This window comes from Psittacula echo, assembly GCF_963264785.1.
Source record: "Psittacula echo genome assembly, chromosome: 1".
In the NCBI taxonomy this organism is placed as follows: Eukaryota; Metazoa; Chordata; class Aves; order Psittaciformes; family Psittacidae; genus Psittacula; species Psittacula echo.
In genome coordinates this window covers 50,092,992-50,116,062 of record NC_137735.1, presented here as the reverse complement: position 1 = coordinate 50,116,062, position 23,071 = coordinate 50,092,992, and the positions used below count along the sequence as shown (strand labels likewise).

The window sequence follows — 23,071 nt, the reverse complement described above, 5'->3', positions numbered from 1 at the left end:
GATGTTTTCTTGTATTCTTTCCCTGACCTACCATTAGCATGAGAAAACCTCTGCTGAGACACAGAACCCGCTATTAATGCTGTAATGTATAGATGTCAAGCACAGAAAGTGACAACTGTCAAGTACTGAGACCTGCACATAAGTAGCGAGCAGTAGTTTACGGAAGGAAAATATATATCACATGAACATTACAGTGACATCAAGCACACACCTCTTATTCCCTCTATCTTAACTCAAAGAGCTGCTGACAAGCCTTCTTCATAGTGATTGTTTCCTTCACTCATGCTGACAAAATGTAGACTTTCAATAATCAAATTATATATTATTACTTAGTACAAAAGCATAAAAATAAACCACAAAAATATATATCTCAATATGCAGGTGCATTATATCAGGTTACTGTACTTGATACTTATGTAGACACAAACTTTCCTATTCCAGATCTGTGTTAATGTTGAACAAACCCAAAATAAAACTGGTTTACTAAAAAAAATTTAAAGAAAAAGAGTGTTCTGTATAAAACTGAAGTGGAAGAACACACATTGTTCAATGTTACAGATAACCTGAAACTTAAGTCACTTTTGAATCACTGTTGGAGCTAGTGAAGAAGCACTGGAGATCAAAAACCTCATTTCATGTCCTTTAGTACTAAATATCTTTCAAAATAGTAACAGCAAGACACTTCTAAGATTTGTTTTCTGTTCTTTTTCACAAATTCCAAAAGCACTGCCTGACATGACTGAAGTATCTTCAGTCCAAGTGTTATTACCAGCTGTGTTTTGGAAGGAAAATCAATGATTATGGAAAGTTAAGAGCAGATGAACATAAGGAAACAAAACAAAACAAAACAAAAGAAGACTCTGGGGATTTTTGCTCCCTTTTTAAATTTAGACAGTATTACGCACTTGAGAATGATCAAACGGTATCTCAGAGAATGGAAACGTACCTTGATTGTATATTGTTTTATTAATGTAAGAAAAGCAGTTTGGTGACAAAGTCCAGAAGAAGAATCTCTGAAAATTTAAAGCAACAGCTAAAAAATTTTCAAGCCAGTAGAGGCAAAAGGTAAAACGTTTAATATGTTTTAAGTACAAAGGTTTGTTCTTTACCTTAAAATTATCATCTGTATTACAGCTGATCAACCGAACCTACACTGATATTAATGCTAAGCATCCTTCGATGAGCCATACCAATAGTAAGGAGTGTGATTTCATGCTAATTGAGCATCTCCTACATCCTGTGCAGTAATTTACGCATAGTCTGAAATCTTGGGCATTTGCTTGTGAAAATGTAGTAATTCACAGCCTTTGTCAAAAAAACAAATTCTATTTTATTTGGAAAAAAAAAAACAAACAAAACACAAACAGAACCGCAGTTTTCTAAGTTTTGGGGAAACTTCCCCAGATTCGATGGATCAAGAGGAAAATGTTTATATACGAACCTCCTCTCATTATTGCCTTTCAGGAAGGTCTTCACTTCCAGTAACTTTCAGATTGGAGTCAAACTGTGCTTCATCTATCCTCTGTCCTGCAAGGTTGATGTGCAACCTACTCCTCACAGCAATATCTCTGCTTGTTCATCTGAGCTGAGGGTTCCCAGCTGCCTTTCCAACACACTTATGAACCCCTTCCCTTTCCTTTCCTACAGCCTCTTTGCCTGCACCAACAACAGTAGGCAAGCTGAATTGATAAAATAAAACTCCCCCAGGTCTATTCTTGGAAGTACCTCACCAGGGAAAGTCTCTCTTTTCCTGAGTTCACTTGTTTTTTATAAAGGATCAATCATAGAACTGGCAACAAACAAATTAGAGCAGCTACTGTCCATCCTGACAAGAATAAGGCTTGGCAGAGGAAGCTGCACTACCTGTCGGTGTCAGCTATGTCAGTCCAGCTGCTTTCCCGCTTTAATCGCACCACCTCTGCCAGTGAGGTCCTTCCACAGATACAACACAGAAATCAACTCAGGAGTGCACAAAAAAGCACAAAAGCACACCAAAGTAGAGTGTTACTTAGGTTCCCTGGGCTATCCTAAATGAAAAAAAAAAAAAGCCCAAAACTCTGTTCTAACCTTTTCTGAAAACACATAATTAGAAAATATAAGAGAAAAAGGCTCCTAGAATGACTTGCCTAATGCCACAGAACAGCACGGTACTTCTGTGAGTGCACGCCCATGACCTCTGCCCCTCTGCCTCCTCGCCAAGATCCAGTATTCCTTTGTTGCTATGACAATTAGCAGCAACTGTAATTTCCTTGTAAGTTTAATATCTCTTGACCTTGTCCTCGTTTTCCCCCTCACCACTGCTGCTGCATTCCTTGAAGAATAAAGCAACTAATTTAAAAATAAAAGAAAATGAAAGAGAGCTCAAGCTCTAAGAAGCATTCAAAGTGAGTAGTTTCAAGGCTTTGCTACATAAAGTAAAAGAAACGAATGTTTCAATCAAGGTTCCAAGAAAACATTTGTTGTCTATTTACGGTGGCATATCTTTTATTTGTTCCAGGAGGCAAACCATTTAGGCGAGGCAGAAACTGCAGCAAAAACCTCTTTATTGACTCTGTAATAACCCCCTTTGAAGCCTTACAATGTATTTCCTACTTCTAGTGTCTGCTTGACTTCTACCACTGTTTTGCCTTTATAATGGACCCAAAATTAACATGATGGTGCTTTTTTAACTTCCAGTTGATCATAGCTTGTGAGAACATGTGAATACACTTAGTCAATCATTTGCCCACATCTCTCAGTTTTTCCTGGTCGAGACAGGCTGCAGCCCTCATTTACCTACAACTATTCCCACCTTTGACGTGCTGAACTACCAGCATTATTTAAACAAGTTTCCATTTAAACAAGTGTTTAACAGTGATATTTTAACATTACTAATTCAAAATAAAAAGCACTAATTTGTACAATGTTCCAGGCTGCTTTTGGTAACTGATAAAGGCTGCAGCAGAAAATTGAAAGACTGTAGTAACTTTTCAATAACGATTTTCATATTTAAAATTCTTTCATCAACAAAGAGAAGTATAAATTGCTATTTTTCATCCAACCACCACGCATCCTAATCAAAAGTCCATTGAACTCAATGGTACTCAATTTAGACATGACTAGGCCTAAACATTCGTAATAAATATGACCCAAGAAACATTTTATTATTGAAAAATATGCAGGGATTTGAACAGATATAGTTCAGAAACAGCTGAAACATTAGAGGGATAGAGTTGCATTAGACATACAGCTCCTCCCAGCCAGACAGTGTGTATCTGGATAGTAAGTTTACTCAGGTTTGCTTAAGGGGAATCTTCCTAGCTTAGCTCCCTCCCTATCTTCATCTTTGTCTCTTCCCAGCTTCCCTTCCTATAATCACTCAAAGGAAATCTAATGAATAATACATGAACACATGAAGTCCTTTTCCAGAATACTCAAGTATTTCACTATTTTCGGACCTGTTCCAGCTCAGAGTCTACATCACTTAATATAAGTTTGAAAGCTGGAATAAATAAAAACAGCTTTAGTAGCAAAAACACATAAAATGCCCAACATAATAGGTCTTAAATCTACTATTAGGCTTAAACAAAAAACACATAACATTTCTTTATGAAGTCCCTTTACTATGTGGGGTTTTAATTATTATGACAAATAACCAACTCGCACACATAAATGCCTAGTGAAATTACTGCTTATGGAGTTGGAGTACATGCCTCTAAAAATTGACTAGTCTGGTATCCAAAAATTACAATAAAACATACATACGAATATATAAATACACTAAAGCATATTATTTTGTTAAGCAATGCAATTCAATTCCAAAATGGACTTAGCAAAATCATATCAATTGCAGAATACATATAAATAAAGCAAGGTAAATCCATGTAGAACTGAATATTTGCAACTCATGAATAATTGGGTTTAGGTGACAAATCTGCACATTTGAAACAGCCAGAAATCAATGGCATCAATCAAAAGATCCATTTTTTGACATTTTCACACATTTTTATCCTAGGCGTCCTGCTGTCATACCACTGAAATAATAAAGTAACAGCAAAGTTCTAAAGGCAGCAGACACAGGTTCTCTCTTGTAACCAGCATCTTTGGAGAGTTGCATATGCTATTTTGTAACTTTATTCTAATTAATATGCAGTCCCTAGTGAATATGACATTCAATGGCTTCTGTTTCCTTTCCTACGCTGGTATCTTGAGGGAGTTTCAGTCCTGACAAATTTTGTTTTGGGATACAGATAACTTTTTTTTACCAGTGCTTTTGTGTATCCACACAGAGGTTGCCACCGGCACCTGGCATCTTCCAGTGTTTTTCAGGACTCTTTTACACAAGTGACTGAGATTTCCATTTCATTACAGTACAGTGATAGTGCAACAAAACCTTGACTATTGCTGAGACATTGTTCAAGACGCTTGAGAACGTGAGGTCCAGCAAGCGACTCAATGAAACTACAAGACTGAAGCAATGACCTGTTTGCAATTGGTCAGCTCATAAACATTTCTATCAGACACATAGGTGGCTGGCAACAGTATTCACAGAAGTCACTGAAAGTTAATTAGGGTTATACATACACTGATATAACCTTACTATCATGAACTTGAACATATTGACTACATTTTAATCTTTAATATATCCTTTGATCAAGCAATCACCAGATTTTCAGACATTTTTAGAACTACAAGAGGAAAACTTTAAACACTCACTTTTTAAAAAAATGCTTTGGATTCTGTTTGCCTTCCTTTCTCCCCATAGTGACCTCTAGTCCTCTTTCTCATCATTTGCCTCTGTGTTATTCTTCTTATTTTCTGAATACAGATATTCATATCTTTGTTTTTCTCTTTGTTTTCTTCAAAATATAAGGACTTAGCATTCATGCCTCCCCACTGAAATGGGGACATAATAAATATGGTTTATAAAATCCCAATACTGCATGTATAATAGAGTGCTAGTATTTAATATTATAGATTCCTTTTTTCTTTCACTGTAGAAATTGGGAGAGGGGAGATATTTGAGATGCTTTGCAACAGCACATGCAAAGCACTCTAGGGAGAATGATTTAATTCTTTTGTAAAGTCATATATATTCCAATTCACCTGTACCTACTCTGGGTCACTGCATATCTGATGCTGGAAAAGATCAGAATTAAACACTTATTTCAAGTCTGAAATGATTTCTAGAGATTGCCAAAAGATAGTAGTACTCCATCAAAATTGTATTCAGCAAAGGAACATAGCATACAATCACCATAAGAATGAAAACGGAGATATACTCAAGGAAAAAGAAAGACCTTGAGCTATTTAAAGTAATGTTAACTCCTAGAACCATACCTGAATAATTCATGGACATAATGAAGTATTTCCCCTTCTGCACCCTCCCACATACTTCAAAGGGAAAATGAAAGTACATGAAGCCCAGCAACAGAAAAACCTTTAAAAACACAGAATCCCTGCCAACCAACTAAAAATCTCTGTATCAAACATAAAGCTTAGGAATGCCTTTCATATACCAAGAGCAGCCTAAAAGCATTCTCTTGTCCTGAATAGCACCACCCAAAAAGCATATTATTCCCCACTTGAATGCTTTAATAAACTAGAGACTTTAGAAAGGAAAAAATAAATCTTGTAACGTTTGGTAAGAACATTTTCTGTAGCTAACACGTGGAAATCCATTTATATTCTAAATTAATATGCCTTTAGGAATTAAAAAGAAAATTACCAGTGGAGGGAAGTGTCTAACTACGGAGCTCAGATCCACCATACTATTCTTCTAACTATGTTTTGCATGCACAGTCTCAGCTGTGTAAGGGAAATGCGATATTTTCTATCCTATTTTTGTTTCTGCCCTTTCAATTCTCTCTGTGCATTAAATCAATGTCTGCAATAATGCTCCTTTTGCCTGAGTGATTATAACTAATGGACTCTCGTAACAGATCGTAGTTTGCACTCACCCATAGAGGGCTCATTCTGCCACAATATGGTCGGCTTGCAAAAGCCACAGAAGTGGAATACAGCAAAGCTCAGGAACCACCAGTGGCAGGAACAGGAGCTGACCATGCTCCTATACAGCCACATGGTCAGTCAGGGTCTGATGACAGGGCGAAGCAGCACCTGCCTTCAGAAATCCACAGGCAAACACATTCAAGCAAATAATCACATTGATGTAAAGCACCAGTGTTCACTCTCCCCATATTAATCAGCTTTCCTGCCATTGGAATGGCATGCATAGGGATCATATGGTAGAGTACTTTCACACCCAGAGATCACTAGCCCACCTCCCACGACAAACTTACAAGGGCTTCTCTTTCCTACAAAGCAGCTGTAGATGCTGCCAGCTGGTCTTGAATACATTTGCTGCTGTTTAATCTGAATACTACAGCACTGCTGAGGATAACGTGCAGCTGAGAGCCATGGGTTGGCAGCATCAGTCGTACTGCCATAGTGTAACCTGCCTCTAAGACAGCACCTATGAATGCTAATGGAGTCACCTTTTCAGGAGTAACCAAAGCCACACTTAGTATTTGCTTGCCTTGAACTCAGACCATATGCATACTAAAATGAAGGGGCAATAGCCAGTTGTTGTAATACAGCAGTGCCACTAATAGCGTAATTGGTAACAACATACAAGTATTTTATAACACTGCTAAACACAAAATACACAAATAACATGCAACTCCAGAGACTTAGAGAATGATGGCATATTTGCACAAATGACATACAGGAAAACATGCAAGCAAAAAAAAACCCAGCAGGATGGCAACAAAGGTGGCATAGCAGTATAACAGGCAAGAAAGGTAAGTGATGGAACCAGAAAGAGTCCTTGTCCCAAAAATAAGATGACATGTAGAAGAGGCAGATAAAGTCCCTTTCCTTTTGGGGAGGAGGCTGAGAAGCACAAAACCACCAAGTATAAGTGAGCAAAGATGGGGAATGAAGAAGCAACACACTTTGGCTCCAGTTTTCAGCACCAGAGAGTTCATAGTCTCAGGAAGGGAAACGGTCAAGACCAACACCACCACTGGTACCCACACCCCAGTGAAATTGGCCTCCTTTGGCAGTCTCCTAACAAGCCCCATGACAGCCACCCTGAATTCCTGTAATTACATACACATACATGTATGTGCATGCACCCACTTGCAACACACAGGCCAGCTGCACAGACAAACAGCTCTTAGAATACTGGGAGGCAACAAGTGCTCTCAGCATTTAAAATTTAGTGTACTTTAAGCATCTATTAAAGTAATCTAATAAATCCAGCTTCAAGCCAACCGCAGATAAATATCAGCTCTTGACAAAGCTGATAAAGACAGCAATCACCTAACCTTGAATTCAGTATCTAGCAATAGAACATCAATTTAAAAGCTACATTTAGAACGTGTGCAAGCTTATATGCACCAGAAAGCTTGAAGTTTGAGTCTGTGAATAAAAGAAAGAACAGTATCATTTCAGACAGAAAGGCACTTAGCTGACTGTTTGCCATTCTTTCAAATAATCCTAGAATGCTCAGATTCATTTTGGTTGTAAGCAGAATCCAGACAATTGGATTTTCTGTGCTCAAAAAGAAAAAGGTGCATACGTTTTTTATACATTAATCTATAATTTCATTAGCAGAATCCTAGAGATAAAAAAAAAAAAAAAATCCTGTTAAGAAACTATGAAAATACAAAGAAATGCAACAAAGCTTAAAATGCCCAAATTAAGCTTCCTTAATAGATTTTTTCCCTTCGCTCATACACACATATGCTTTCCTCCCAGCAGAGAGATATATCTGCAACACATAATTTGCTTTGTCGATTAGTTAATGTTTTTACAGCTTTTGTAATAGGCAAAGGGCTATGCAAGTGTTCTAGTGCAGTCATTATCATTGCATAGCTTTGGGAAAGTTTTCTACATCTCATGTGCCAGATTTGTCCGCCAAACACAGACAAAGCTCCTCGAGTATCTCTATCCTACATTTATATAGGACATCATTTAGACAATTCAGTGAAGCTTAGAGATGCAAGTGCAACAGGTTATTCAACATATGAATTGGTCAAGTAAATTTTTCTAAAACCATTCCCATTAAACATATAACTGAGGGCTAAGCCTTTTGGCAACTGAGACTGGCAGCTAGAAACTTCTGTCTGTGTCCTGACAGCACCCAAGTCAATGCTTCAGCCAACATTTAAAGGGTCAAAAATTGCTTCATGACATCTAATCAATCTTCAGTTTCATTTTTGCCTTTTCTCGGCCAGTAGTATGGGGTGAGGGGGCAGGCAGCAGGGTGGAGCAGATAAGTAAAGGATACAACCATACAACTACTGAGGATCTGCCTGCCAAAAAAAAAAAGAGAAACATTTACATTCAGGGAATTCAAGAGGGAGAACCTTAGCATTCATGAACTTGATAAACCACTACCACTCCTAAGGGGCAAACCATGGCAACTGCTTTAACGAATATTACTTTTCTGACAAACCACATCAAAACAATTCTCCTTCTGCCACCATCCAGCACCAGCCACATTCATGTGGCAGAGACAGCTGAATTCAAGCCCCATTTCCCCAAACAGGACTAACATTGTTTAGCATGTGGTTTCAGTGTATCTGAAATGCAATGCAGGAAAAGGTACGTATGTGGCACCAAGTTCAAGAACTAATCGATTCATATTGCAAATACCATCTGCTCAAAATGTCCCAGGTCTAGTTGTATCACTTATGTTGTTGGAATCAGCAATTTTGGGCGCCAAATGAAGATAATCTCTTTTATGGCTTGATCATTATTTTATTTCTAAGAAAACACTAATAACTTGCTACATATGAAACCCTCAAAACTCTCCTAGACATATGTTTAAATAAATAAAATATTTTTTCTCTAGTAACAAGAAAATTTAATACTTTTTCCCTCCCAATATTACTATTAGCCAATTCAAGACCAAACTTTCTGTTTCTAATTCTCATCTGTAGCCTGTAATATAAATCACTAAAAAGTGAGCTCTGTAAATGAAACCACAAGTGACCCTTTACTATACCATCGTTAATACAATATCGTAATAGATATGCCATTGCTAATATTATTTGAATTCTTTCTGTTTCCATGGCAACTTTGCCCTACAGCTGCTCTGGTAAACAGGGTTTTAAATCATTCTTTGAGAAAGGCTTCTGCTCAAATGTCATTTTTTCCACTAGTGCATACTGTATTTCTTTTGTTCTGTTTTTTAAAAGAATAACTGTACTGGCAATTACAGGTCCAGAAGACAGAATTATTTGGTTATTGCAGTTGAATGGGCAGTGAATTTGGAACTTGAGGAATCAGAGCAACCTGCGCACCAAGCTTTAACATCACCAATACCAAACACAACATTCTATCCTGAAGAGGTATCTCAATCTCACAGAAAAAACAACCACTTGCTGGAAATTCTGTAATGCACACTTTTTACAGCCTTTGTTACTTCTCCCCTGTATTTTCAAAACTCTTTGATGCTTAAAACAACTGTCCCTTTCAATATCCACATGTGTATTTTTTTTCTAACAAATATTTAGACCCCTAGGCAACAGACTGGAAAACCAGCATGAATATCTAAAGAATGATTGTCCAGTTCTTTCCCATGACTTACACATGTGCTTAAACTGAACAGAAGAATTTGGTTCACCACACACGCCCATCTTAAGAACAGAATCGTATATTGGTATCAGAGGTCACCTGGTTTTTATGCCCAAATTCTGAAGCGACCAAACCTGTACATTCAGCTGTCAGTCACTATGCCAACCACAACTAGGGATAACAGAATCTGGTTGTGTCACATCGTTCACCTCCCCTTCACCTCTGTCAGTGAAGTCAGTATGCTATTAAGGGGGTGATTTTTCTATAGGAATGCAGTAGAAATGCCAGAAAACACAACACTAAGGCCAGGGAAGAAATTAAACTAGCCCTTAAGCTTTTGGGCATCACTCTGTGTTTAGCCTATCCCAACAATAGCACTAGTTTTGTTACTGCTTCAGAGCCCGAAGAAGCTGAAGGTGATTCCCTGTATAAGGCAATGAAATTACAGTCCATTTTTGGTACAATATAACCCTTAGTAATGTTAACTACAACACAGACTGTTACTTGCTAGCACGACATCCAATCTTTCAGTAATTTGAGTCAGTAAGAGCTGTTTACAAGTCAGACTGATGTCAGGTTTATCATATCAGGAAAACGTAATTGCTGATGCATTATAACCAATGAAAGCCTGAATAGTAATGTTACCTATAGCATATACTATATATATAGTGTATATATATATACACACATACATATGGAGTCCAAATAATGTTACACAAGTATTGTAGAAATTGGATCAGTATCTGGTACTTCAGAGGAAAACAGTATTCTAAAAAACTATGTGCTGGATTTGCCACAAAGCAAAGTACAAAACCTGTTTTTCACTCTGCTTACAAGTCTTTTACCACCAATTGTGTTTCCATTTATTTCCGCTCACTGTGTGGCTTTGCAGTTTAAATGCCATCTGCAGTATTTCTTTGACAATCCCATTCTTCCTATAAATCTAACAGAAATAATATACATATAAAAAAGAACAGCAAAGAAATAGCACATTTTTTCAATGAACGAAAATATGAACTCAATCAACAACTTACTTTTTAAAGGCTTTCTGGTTTGCCATTAGATATTGTATATCAAGCCACAGAACTCTTCATCCTGAGCATGTGACAAGTCTGCTATTTGAACAAATAGGGATGGGTAGCTTATTGCACTAACAAGTTAGATCTCAGATAGTCAGGAAAGATTGAGCTCCACTAGAAAATACTCCAGAAACTTTTTTCCATTAATTAACATTTATACATCTTCAACATAGACAGCAATAGAAACTCTTTGAGGTCATGATGTCACTGTCAGAAACTTTCTCAAATTCTTACTAAAAAAGACTGTCATTATAATGATTTTCATTTGCCATTAATTCCCAGTTGCCTAATTCAGTAGGGTAGAAAGCAGTTCCCCCAGTACTAATTGGAATTAATTTTTAATTTAATAATCTAATGGGCTGTAGTTTGGGCTTTTTCTCTCTTTCACTAAATCAATGCTCTCATTATTTGTTAATGGCTAGGTGCTCAAGGCACACTGTTAAGAGGCCTGAAATAAGATAGCCTCTAGGTTTGAAGTTTAGATTTAAAAAGAATCACAATACATACATCACAGGGTACGTTTCTTTACTATAGTTACAACTTTCTTTCAGAAACAAGTAAAAGAGTTTTCTGTTTTGTATAGGATAGTGGCATTTATAGGTTCAGTTAACAAAATCTTGCTGTTTCATTCCTACTTCAAACTGTCAATACAAAAAAACAGACTTGGCTCAATGCTGAGGACAGGTTTTTATCCCATAATGTGAATAAACTGGATTCTTGTGGACTAAGCTTCAGTAGGGCTATCACAATAAACTCACCTGGAGAATATTTACAATATGTTATTCAGCATATAACAACACATGAACTTAATGCTCAAATTTATGCTAAGAAGAACTTGGACTCTTAAATGAAAACAGTCCTTAATGTTCACATAGTCAGGACCTTACCAAATAAACTGAAGTTTTACACAGTAAATATTTACTGTCTTAAAGATGGAACACTGTCATTATTTTCAATTTTTTACTAGAATGAAGAAGCACTTGTACTACACTTTTGAGTATAGTACTTCCACAGTAGTTGCACCACACCATCAGTTACATCAGAACTACTTTCTTCTGTCTCGATTTTCACACAGATTCTAACCTCACTTCAGTCAGTAGGTTCTAATAACACTTTTTACAATGATTAGCAGTCATCTTCATACATCCAAAACAGAGTGACATGGTCTTTCTTGGTCAATATCCCTATTTTTAAGATAGCTTTTCCACATGTAAGAGCCTTTTGTAGCTGCTGTTGCTTTTAGGGTATGATTAGAGGAATGTACTGCAGAAAAAAGTACTTAGAAAGATGCAGTGGAACCTACGTAAAGATTAGAATCTACTGGATGTGCTGAGCAAAAGAAATCTGATCAAATATCAAAGCCCATACCTTTTTTGATATGGCTGTATACATACAGCCTTAATTCTGTATGTATAGACTGGAGTAACAAAAAATTAGTTTTCTTTCTATTCAGTGGAGCCATAAAGCAAACGTACCATACTCATTGTGATAAACCCAGCACACATAAACGCTGTTCTGGTGTTCATTACTATACAGTACTATTATTCCCAGCTCTGCAATGGAAGCATGCATGTATTTTTACAAATGACAACTTATTACCCTGCTTTCCTAAAGAAAAAGATTGATGTCATCCCACTGACTAAGCCTAAACTTTTATGTTCTTTTTCCAGGAAATTTTGAACCTCTTCACCAACATTAACTGACTTGAACAGAAAAGGCAAAACATGGAAGCTAAGAAACAGCAGATATTTGGATGGAAGAATGATATTCAAGCACTGCACCTGCTGTGAGCAAAAGTGCTGTAAAAGCTCACACCTTATAATGGCAGGTATGAAATACCCTTTTCTTCTCTACTGCAAGACGTTTCAGCTGAAACCTACATCCTTCTCTCATACTGATGTTGCTCTATCTGTCCCAAAACATAAATCCCCTTGCAAGTCAGGTATTCCTAATTCCAGTGCTCATAAAACTTGCTTGCTATATCATCAAACAGTGAATATTCTACCATTACTTTCCATACGTTCATTAACACAGACCAACTCAATATCCTATTGCTTTTACAAGAGAAATCAGAGACAGGTGAAATTACTCCACAGAATGAGAAGGCTGCACCGCTTGGAACAGAAAGCAGGGTCTTACATCTCTGCTCCTCCTTTATTCAGCTGTGCCAGGCAGTTGCTAATTTTTATTGCACTGTAATTTGAGTAAACACCCACCCAGTGGAACTGACTGAAAAAAAGAGAGAGTTCTTCATTTGCTAGGGGTTCTTTAACAGGTTTCTCTGTGCTGATACATTAACCACTAAACACCTATCTGTCCTTACAGCTCCTGAAACAGTAAGGGTGTACCAGCATAATCATAGGGAGCCTGCTGTTACTAACAGAAGAGCTTTTTCTTTAAATCTGTATTTGCTTCAGCCAAATGACCATCCTAAGTTGTCAGAGAACTATACACAAATTATTGCAGTCAGAGATTTACTGAGTTAAAGGTTAGGTATAAAAGCTATGGCTGTATTATTAACAAAAATATATGATAGTTGAAACTGACCAAGGAACAGGTATGATGTCCCTTCAAAACAAACACATACGAATACATACACAGCATACCAGCTCATCTGCTTCAGCAGTGCTCCTCACCACAAACACAATTTCAGGATCTCCCTCCTGCTCTGACTCACCACGGAACTGAGTCCATTTAAAGTCCAATGACAGGTAACAAAAAGTCTAGGGAATGGTCCTGAAAGATGATGACTTAGTTATGAATTTACCTGCTAAAACAGCTCTGGTATGCAGAGATTTAGTAGTGCAAGAGGCAGACATTTGAAAGTATTAGGCCAGAATACAAAAAAAACCCCATAACAGCTTACAAATATAATTTCAGTTTTCATCTCTTCTTTCAGAGGACAAAAGTTAATCCTCTTAATTCTCTTTCCATGGTCACTATCTGGGCAGTGCTTTATCACGGGTGTGATGAGCTTGCACTGCTCTCAGCTCCAATCCTCCAACTTCAGCCCCAAGGCAAGTACCCTTCTATACTCCAAATAATTTGTCAGCATGTACTTCCTTCTTCAAAATGAAGATTCAGACTACCTATAGAAGTATGAACTGCAAAGACGTAATGGGTTTTTTGTTTTCCTTTCCCTCAGAATACACAGAAAGTTAGCACTGCAAAATTTGATAATACAAGTGTCTCAATGAACATCTGGCGTACTGATCCCTGGGAAAAAGACCAGTTTAATCTTGAAATGTAAATATTACATGTCAAAAAAAAAATCTTCCTGTGCAAAAATGCATCACTCTGTGTTCTTCAGGTACCACTCACAAACAGAGCAATTACTGTTCAGCTATAACATTCTCCATGCACTATCTACAGAAGTACAATATGACACTAAAGATTCTTGTGTCGTTTATCAAATATAAAGCAGAGGAAAGCTACCAATACACATGTATTTGCCATGTACAAAATAGGTCTCTAAAATTGCCTATTCTTACTATTTTATAAGATTACATTAATAGACCCATGGTTGATGGACCATAAAAATCCAGGATTCAGACTTATACCTTTGAATATTTCTCAATGGAAGATATGTGTGCATTGATCAAAGTAGCATCCTTCATATGCTCAACTTACTGTATGGACTGGGGTAAGTGTTCAGAGAAAAGTAGATTTCATGCGTTTTGGTAAAAAAGCAAGTAATAACCTGCTTTTACTTAATGACACTCTCCTTTAAAAAAGGCATTTTCAGGGCAGTTGGATCCAGTATATGAATTGCTTTGTTTCTGCTTGCAAAAGCCTTCTGACTTACTATAACTAATACTGAAATGGCATATTTATTTTGTTTGGATATGAAATGAGAGGAAAAACTTGATACTGGATTGTATTTTGCTTTGATTTTTTAAGTGTGATGAAGCTGTAAACTAGAAGGACTCAAAATTACACCTGAAAGGCACCATAACCTAAAGGAACATCAGCTAACTGAGAAAATGTGGGGTTTGATGCTTTCTGCACTTCCTGCTTCATTACATCAGGTAGTCTCTTCAACCTGAAGGTACTGTCTCCACTCCTACTCCATGTCTGTCCAGCTTATTCAAACAGTAAGTCTTAGAACAAATGACTCCAAGTCATTTTTTTCCATTCACATTCAGCAGGGACAGCTGAATGTGAAGAGACCACAAACCCCATCTCTTTGCTCTATCCGTCTTCTACTTTACCGCAATCTTATGAGGACACACGGAACAAGTATTCAGTTCTGAACTTCCACAACTTACTAATAAAAGTGTTACAATAAATTATTTATTGTAATTTATCTTAATAGTCTGATGTAAACTTTTGTGACCTAGGAGCAGTCACGCGCCATATTCTGCTTTCCAAACCATACAAAGAGCCAGGTGGAAAATGCAGAACCATAACTGCCTAAGCCACAATGGCTTCTTTTACTTGCAGCATCCTACGACTACGCAGAACACCAAGTGCATCTTTCAATCAGTGTCCTTTTGCCAGTGTTCATATACCAAAAATAACAGAAATAATATCAATTTAGTGCAATATTATATGAAAATTCACAAGTTTTATTTTTGCTTTGCGTTTTTCTTTATGCATTGTGTCATATGATATTTAGCTCTTTCATTTGTATATAATGTCTGTGTGCTATTAAATCATTCTTTTCTGAAGTGTCTGGAGACAATTTATAGTAAACAGGAAACCAAACCTAACCTCTGTCATGCAGCAATACAGTAGGATGTTATTTTCCCTTCCATACAGTACTTACATTTCTACAGAGCAACAACTTTGAACAACTGGATACTCTACTCTACTACTCAAAAAGCTGCAAATTTCTTTTCCAGCCTCCTGCTGCTTACAGAGGCAAAGTGAAAGTGTGCTGTGCTGGCCTGTCCATCACTTCACTCACAGCATTTCTCCACATCACAAGAACAACTGCTTAGCCTACTTGTTGCCCAGTGCCTTTAGGCATCTCTGCCCCGTAGGCCATACTATACAACTCTGATGCTGAAGGCTGGAGCCTGACCCTGCAGAGCGTCAGTGTGGGAATGTGACTCACCATGGTAATTTATCTGTCAGGCTTCTTTACTCGTGAGCAATCTCAAATACTTCTAATCCCAAGTATGTCATGCTGCCAATTTCACAGCATTGCAGAGTTACTGCTCCCTGGCTATGACAGTGGCATCATCAGAAATAAAAAGCTCGAACAGGCTTCCTTGCCCACAGGCCTTACCTGCTGAGAAACCACAGTACCTTACTTGCTTTCCTCCCCACGTCTCAACACATTCTTCTACACTGCAGTGCCATGCTTTTCCTAAATGCTTCCAAAAAATTAGCACACCGTTAGTTGTATAAAATAAGGAAACTATAAGATGTGTTTCAGTCAAAAGGCTTAGCTATCATACCACACAAGAAATCGAGCAGTCTTCTGAAGCACAAGCACGTTTCACATCTGGGCTCATCGTTACAAAAGATGCCTACTGCCACCGAGTGGCTAAGAGGGGAAAATAAGTTTCTTGGAGAAAAGCACTGAGTCTGCAGAAAGCCTGTAGATCGTAATTTTCCTGCATTTGCTGAAATAATTACTTTGATTTTCAGTTGGCAGTCCGTTTGTGCTCAGAAAATCAGGTAATCAAAGATTAAGTTATATACACAAGAATCAACAGACATCATGGATCTCCAAAAGAGACAAATGGTGTGTAATTGTCTTCAATTTTTGCCTCAAGGTTCTGTACCATAAACTTAAACTCTAATGGAAAGGTGTACGAATTTAAATATTAATGCTACCCAGAATTTAAGTAGTACATCATTATTGCTGTTATCAGTCGAGATCTGACAACCTTCTGGCATATTTTTAAAGTAACTCTGCATGCATTCTCTCTTAACCTTGGAATTCAAACAAACACACGTGCTTTCTTTTCAAGCTAAAAATAACAGGATGACATAGTACTGCCTTCTGCCCTTTATACATAAACTTTATATTTAAAAGCTTCACTTAAAAAAAATTTAAAAAAGCTTTTAAAAAGTGAAATAAAAAAAATCAAAAGGATTTTTTAAATTCTCAGAACAAAATCCCCCTTAACAGAGAAAACTGCATTTAGCTTGTGATAGACAATCACTTGTCTTACTGCTTATTTCTTCATGGGAGCTCTTAATCTGTGTGTAATCTTGCTATGAGCCTGCCACCCACTCTTGGTGGTTTGCAGGTACTATGAAAGAAGACACTGCAAGTTTCTCAGGTGTGATTTGCCATTTTTCTCTTACCGATATAAAAAAGCAAGTATAACAATCTTAACTTTTTGTATTCATATACATTGTGGAGATGATACATGGTTATGCATTATACCACATGAATATTCTACATTTCCCTATTCCATTATCAACAAAAAATTACTGTTGAGGATAGTGAACACTGTCTTTTGTTTCATGTGATACACAATACTAGAAACATTGAGAGTTTCTACTACTAGCTGATGGCTTCAAATCCAGCACAAAGCAATGAAAAATTGTATCTTGACTCATTTCTGCACACCTGAAACTCCTTCCATTCAGGCCAGAGAAAATAACAGCCTCTGGCATAAGCAATCTTCCTGTATTATAAATCAGCAATGGACAAAAAAAAAAGTTGATAAAGATTACATTCAAATATTTGGACATAGTTACATTCTGTATCAAAATAACTCTATTCATAGACTGCGCACTCAGAAAATAACTGCTAATTTAATCTCTACAGTCTAATAATTTTTGCTGCTTTTAGCTGATAATACAGCCCTTAACACAATGTAATACAAATGGAAGTAAAAGAAAAAGTCTCTGGGAGGAGCTAAAAACAGCATGCCACTAGTGTTGGAAGTGCTGTTTATATGGAAGACAGAACCAGGCCCTTCACAGCAGTGCATGACACGAGTACAAAAGATAAAAGAGACATACAATGATGTAAGAGGTTCAGACTGGATATAGAGACAAATTCATTCCCCATGAGGACTGCCAGGTATTGAAACAGTTCCTTGAGGCTGTGCAGTCTCCAGCCTTGGAAGTTCTCAAGATCCAAGGAACCTGGTCTGATGTCCGTATGTGGCAAAATCTTGGAACAGATTCTCCTGGAAGGCACATGAAAAACAAGGAGGTGGTTGGTGACAGCCAGCATGGCTTCACTAAGGGGAAATCCTGCCTGACCAATTTGGTGGCCTTCTATGCTGGACAAGGGCAGAGCAGCTGATATCATCTGCCTGGACTTGTGCAAAGTCTTCGACACTGTCCCACAAGATATCCTTGTCTCTAAATTGGAGAGACGTGAATTGGATAAATGGACCACTCGGTGGATAAAGACCTGGCTGGATGTCTGCACACAAAGAGTTGTGGTCAATGGCTCAATGTCCAGCTGGAGACCAGTGATGAGTGGTGTCCCTCAGGGATTGGTGTTGGGACCGGTCTTGTTCAACATCTTTGTCGGTTACATGGATAGTGGGATTGAGTGCACCCTCAGCAAGTTTGCTGATGACACCAAGCTGTGTGGTTCGGTTGATACGCCGGAGGGAAGGGATGCCATCCAGAGGGACCTCGACACGCTTGTGAGGTGGGCTGATGCCAAACTTATGAAGTTTAACCATGACCGATGAGAAACTTAACATGAGCCAGCTTCAGTGTGCGCTCACAGCCCAGAAAGCCAACCGTATCCTGGGCTGCATCAAGAGGAGCGTGACCAGCAGGTCAAAGGAGGTGATCCTGCCCCTCTACTCTGCTCTCGTGAGACCTCACTTGCAGTATTGTGTGCAGTTCTGGTGTCCTCAAAATAAAAACGACATGGAACTGTTGGAACAAGTCCAGAGGAGGGCCACGAGGATGATCAGGGGACTGGAGCGCCTCCCATATGAAGACAGGCTGAGAGAGTTGGGGCTGTTCATCCTGGAGAAGAGAAGGCTGCGTGGAGACCTCATAGCAGCCTTCCAGTATCTGAAGGGGGCCTACAAGGATGCTGGGGATGGACTATTCATTAGGGACTGTAGTGACAGGACAAGGGGTAACGGGTTCAAACTTAAACAGCAGAAGTTTAGATTGGATATAAGGAAGAAGTTCCTTACTGTAAGGGTGGTGAGACATTTGAATGGGTTGCCCAGGAAAGCTGTGAATGCTCCATCCCTGGTGATGTTCAAGGCCAGGTTGGACAGAGCCTTGGATGACATGGTTTAGTGTGAGGTGTCCCTGCCCATGGCAGGGGGGTTGGAACTAGATGATATTAACGTCCTTTCCAACCCTAACTATTCTATGATTCTATCTCACACCTGGCCCTGCTGTGAACTCAAGGTTGGACTAGCAAACTATCAAGGTCACTTCCAATCTGGATTATCCTGTGATTCTACAAGAAACTACATGCATAAGCCTTATAGAGAAAAGAGACCTTTTTTTCTATTTAGTATTTTAAATTAAGCTAACAAGATAGAAAACAACAGGAAAACATCAGAAGCACAAAATGTCATAAATGAGATAAGCCATTTCCAAAAGCAGTATCAGGAAAATAAGCTTGACTGAAAATAGCAAAATAAGCATATTGCTGTTTATCATATGCAATAATTTTCCAGTACCGATAAGGTAATATTAGAGTTCCTTCCACAGACAGCTCTTGTATTAAATACATGTTCAAGCAGAGATTCTCATCTGTAGAAGCCCAGAGATTTTCTTGGAATTTATTAAGGCAAGTTAGATAGGATTTCTTACCAAATTTGCCCCCTTGATGTGCAAGAAAGAATTTGCAGTCTTCTAGATATCAAATATTCATTATATTCTTACACTTACTATCACCAGACCCTTTATATTACACTTTTTTCTTTTTCCTTTTTTTTTTTTTTTAATCATCAATTGCATCATGTGCTTAGAATGAGAAGAAGTCTTTCTTTCTCTATCTGCTTGTGTGTAAAGCCTAAGAAAGTCGGGGGCTATTAAACTTTCTTGTTTTCCACCTCATGGCTGGGGGTCAACACACAGCAATTATAAACAGAAATGAAAACTAACTATTACTCTGAAGACACTGTACTGAAGGAGAAGTTCATTCACACAACATTCAAATAAATAACCAAAGCACATTCTCCATTCTGTGGTTGAGTGATGTACAGAATATTTTTCTATGACTGTGAAAAAAAAGTCTCCTTTTCAGAGTTAGACTTCCAAATCCATGAGTTATGAAATTACTTTACGACACCACAGTTTCTTATCATAATACTGCTGAAGAAAGATTTCAAACCTGTTTGCATCTGCTGATACTATATCACAGGATTATATTTTATGCTGACACATACGGAGGTCATTACTGTCACTACTAGATTTCAAGAATTAAAGTTAGCAAAAAAAACCAACCCTAAATATGAAAGGTTTTCTAATTAATTTCAAAGCTTGATTTCAGTCTCTGGGCAGTAAACTCTTAATTAACAGTAAAACTCTCTACGTGAAATCCAAGTAATTTGTGATCTGTCCACACGGTATATTCAGAGCTCACATTACAATAAGTCCACAATGTAGTAGGTGCCCTGCAAATTTATCCAAAGGTGATGCACTGTCACTAGGTGACTTGCTCATTTCTTACAAAACTCATTGAATCAGCTGCTTGACAAGTATACATGCAATGCCCCTCAGACTGCAAATGCCCCAGATTTGCAAATTAATCAAACAGCATCCCAAGAACATTTTCAACTATTCTTTATCCACAGATAGGAGTCATGAAACTCCTCTAAACAGAAGTTTGCTTTCAGGACACAGATGTTGGTTTCTACCAGCTTAAAATGGAAGGTTAGTCATATTTCAGGAAGGGTTTTTGAACTGGAAATATACATCAACTAACAGGAGCCAGGAACAAGACCAAGACACAACGCTTCTGAATTTCTTCACTTACTAATGAAATGACTGCCCCAACAGTGCAGTCTCCAGTGAAAAATATTTCCACTGTTAAGGACTAAGCAAGAAGAGAAATGTGAGACTAATAGCTCAGCACAAGTGTGATTATTTCTAATTGCTTATTCTGAAGCAGGTCTGTAAGTAAGCATCTTGACATCATTGCCCCTCCTAGACATTTTAGATAGGAACTTTACTTCCACTTTTAGGGAAATCTGTTCCCTGGCTCCAGATAGGGTCACATCAAATGGGAGCTCCATTTAAGAATTTTACTACGAAAGTCAAAGTACTCTTCCCACTCTTCAGAATTAAAATGAAAGCTTAGTGAAAAGGATTTTTTGGTGAAAGACACTGATGAACACCTTTCATTAAACTTCCAGTAGCTAAAACTATCACATAAATTTAGTGAAATATACTTCCTGTTAAAACCAACAAAATTCAGTTTTCCTATCCCCATTTCACTTTCACTGGATATTCAATTTTTGTTTCCTCAAATTCCTGACAGTCTGATACTACCATAAGCATATACTTTTCTGACTATCACTGTGACATTTTCCATGCTGGTTTTTTTTTTAGTTTTGTTTTGGAGGTTTGGGTTTTTTTTGTTTTGTTCATTTTAGATGACCTTTATAAGCAGCACAAACACCAGTTCCTGACTTTCAAACATGAAATCATAGACATACTAAGCAAAACCTACATGAACACGTAACAATCTCGTATCATTAGGAACTAGATCTTTTGCCTTTTTTACAGACAACCTTTGTCCAAGGTTAATGAGGACACAGGTGCTCCAATTTCCCCACCAATTTGACCATATAGAATCATTTGAAAACATTTCAGTTTTGCCTCAGCTGGTTTGATTACCATCCAGTCCCAGCATCAACATCAGCACTCCAGACCAAAGCAAAGTTTAGCAAGCATCAATGCTTTGCTCTGTTTTCATTTTTAATCTCAGGATCCAGATAATTCGGCATATGCGCTACAGTAACAAGGAGGCAGAAATACTGGTTTTCGACAGCTCCCAGGGGCTTTTACTGACATACCACAGTAAAAAATAAAACTCCAAGGCCTCCTCCATTCCTGTGCTACAGCTGATTCTCCCCGTGAATACAGTTCTATACAAATGGGCCTCTGACTGTGTTTTGACTTAAAAACCTCCAACTATTGTATTACTACTAGTTCTGTAGCACTAGGCTTCAGACCAAGATATATGCTCCAGTGAACATACAACACTACTATAAAAAGCTGTATTTTCACCAGTGGTCATTGGAGATATAAAAATGAGACAAGCACTGCCTCCATGCCCAGCAGATGTTTTGGGGCTAGGGGGAACAAATGACCCACATACAGTATTATATCAGCACATCATTAAAGTGAAGTTCTGATCTGAATTTAATCACATTCTCATAAGGTGGCACATTGACTAATAAGAAAAAGTACTTGCTGGAGGCTGCAATTTTTTCCTGCTAGTAATGCTTCTTGCTCATCCCAATTATTCTCATGAGCACCACAGCACAGTATTTAATCAAGGGTAGAAAGAGAAAGGGCATAGGAAATGAAGTGGTAAATGGGTGGAATGACGGGACATCCTTAGCAGAGCTATCTCCCATCTTAAAATATTGGATATTTTTCTTCTAAACTGCAGATAATACATTCAGTGAATACTAATACATTCTTTCAACTATCTAAGATGAAGCTGCTTGATAAATTTATTGCTGCAGAACTTTCAGACAATTCTATATAATAAAGATAATAACATTACGCAGCAATACTTCGTGCGTGGGGGTGGAAAGTTTTAAAACAATACAGTTATACCATCTTTCCCCTTCATTAAGAAAACTATAAAATCACTTTTTCATATTCAGGCTGTTGCAGATTGCCTCAGTCCCATCAAAGTCACTCCTCCTAGTTTTTGCTATTGCTGGTTATCTCAAGGCTCTGCAGTAGCCAACAGGATATACTAAAGGTACAGCAAGTTAATGGAATTTAAGAGGACTGATCCTGTCAATACTACCTGAAACATCTGAAGCCTCAGAAAAAGAGAACGGGATTACATCAGCTTGGTGGACAAAATTTAGTTTCCCACCAGTTTGCTGGTGAGTTACCATACCCTGGCATGTGTAACTGAATGAAGTTTGTAAAATGTCACCATAGAAAAGTTTATAAAAATACACTGGTTTCTAACGGTTAAAAAAACCACAAACAACTCTCTAAGACATTTCTAAAGTAGTTTTTCTGAGCAACTCTGATGCAAAGACACACATTATGACAGGTGTTATTTCTGGACATTTGAATTCATGACATATTCATTGAATTCATATAATTCAATACATATGTATGCACATATGAACTAATATAAACTCCAAACACAAATACACACCCTATAATCTCACTCAGACAGACGACATGAGCCCAATGACTTAATAGCAACGACTGCTACCAAACAGGAAAGATGCTTTCAGTTAACGGTGACTAATAACGCTTTCAAATGCATACTTCAGATTCTTGCTGATTCTCTGGTGTTGGCTCCTCTAATGACAGCT

At 37.8% G+C, this 23,071-nt stretch overlaps 1 protein-coding gene across 1 annotated transcript in view; it reads right to left on the bottom strand.

Annotated features, from left to right (window-relative positions):
- Positions 1-23,071, bottom strand: part of CCSER1 (coiled-coil serine rich protein 1) — a gene marked incomplete at both ends in the record, with an annotated part of 646,590 nt that overhangs the window by 590,464 nt on the left and 33,055 nt on the right. The gene's annotated exons all lie outside the window — the stretch shown is intronic.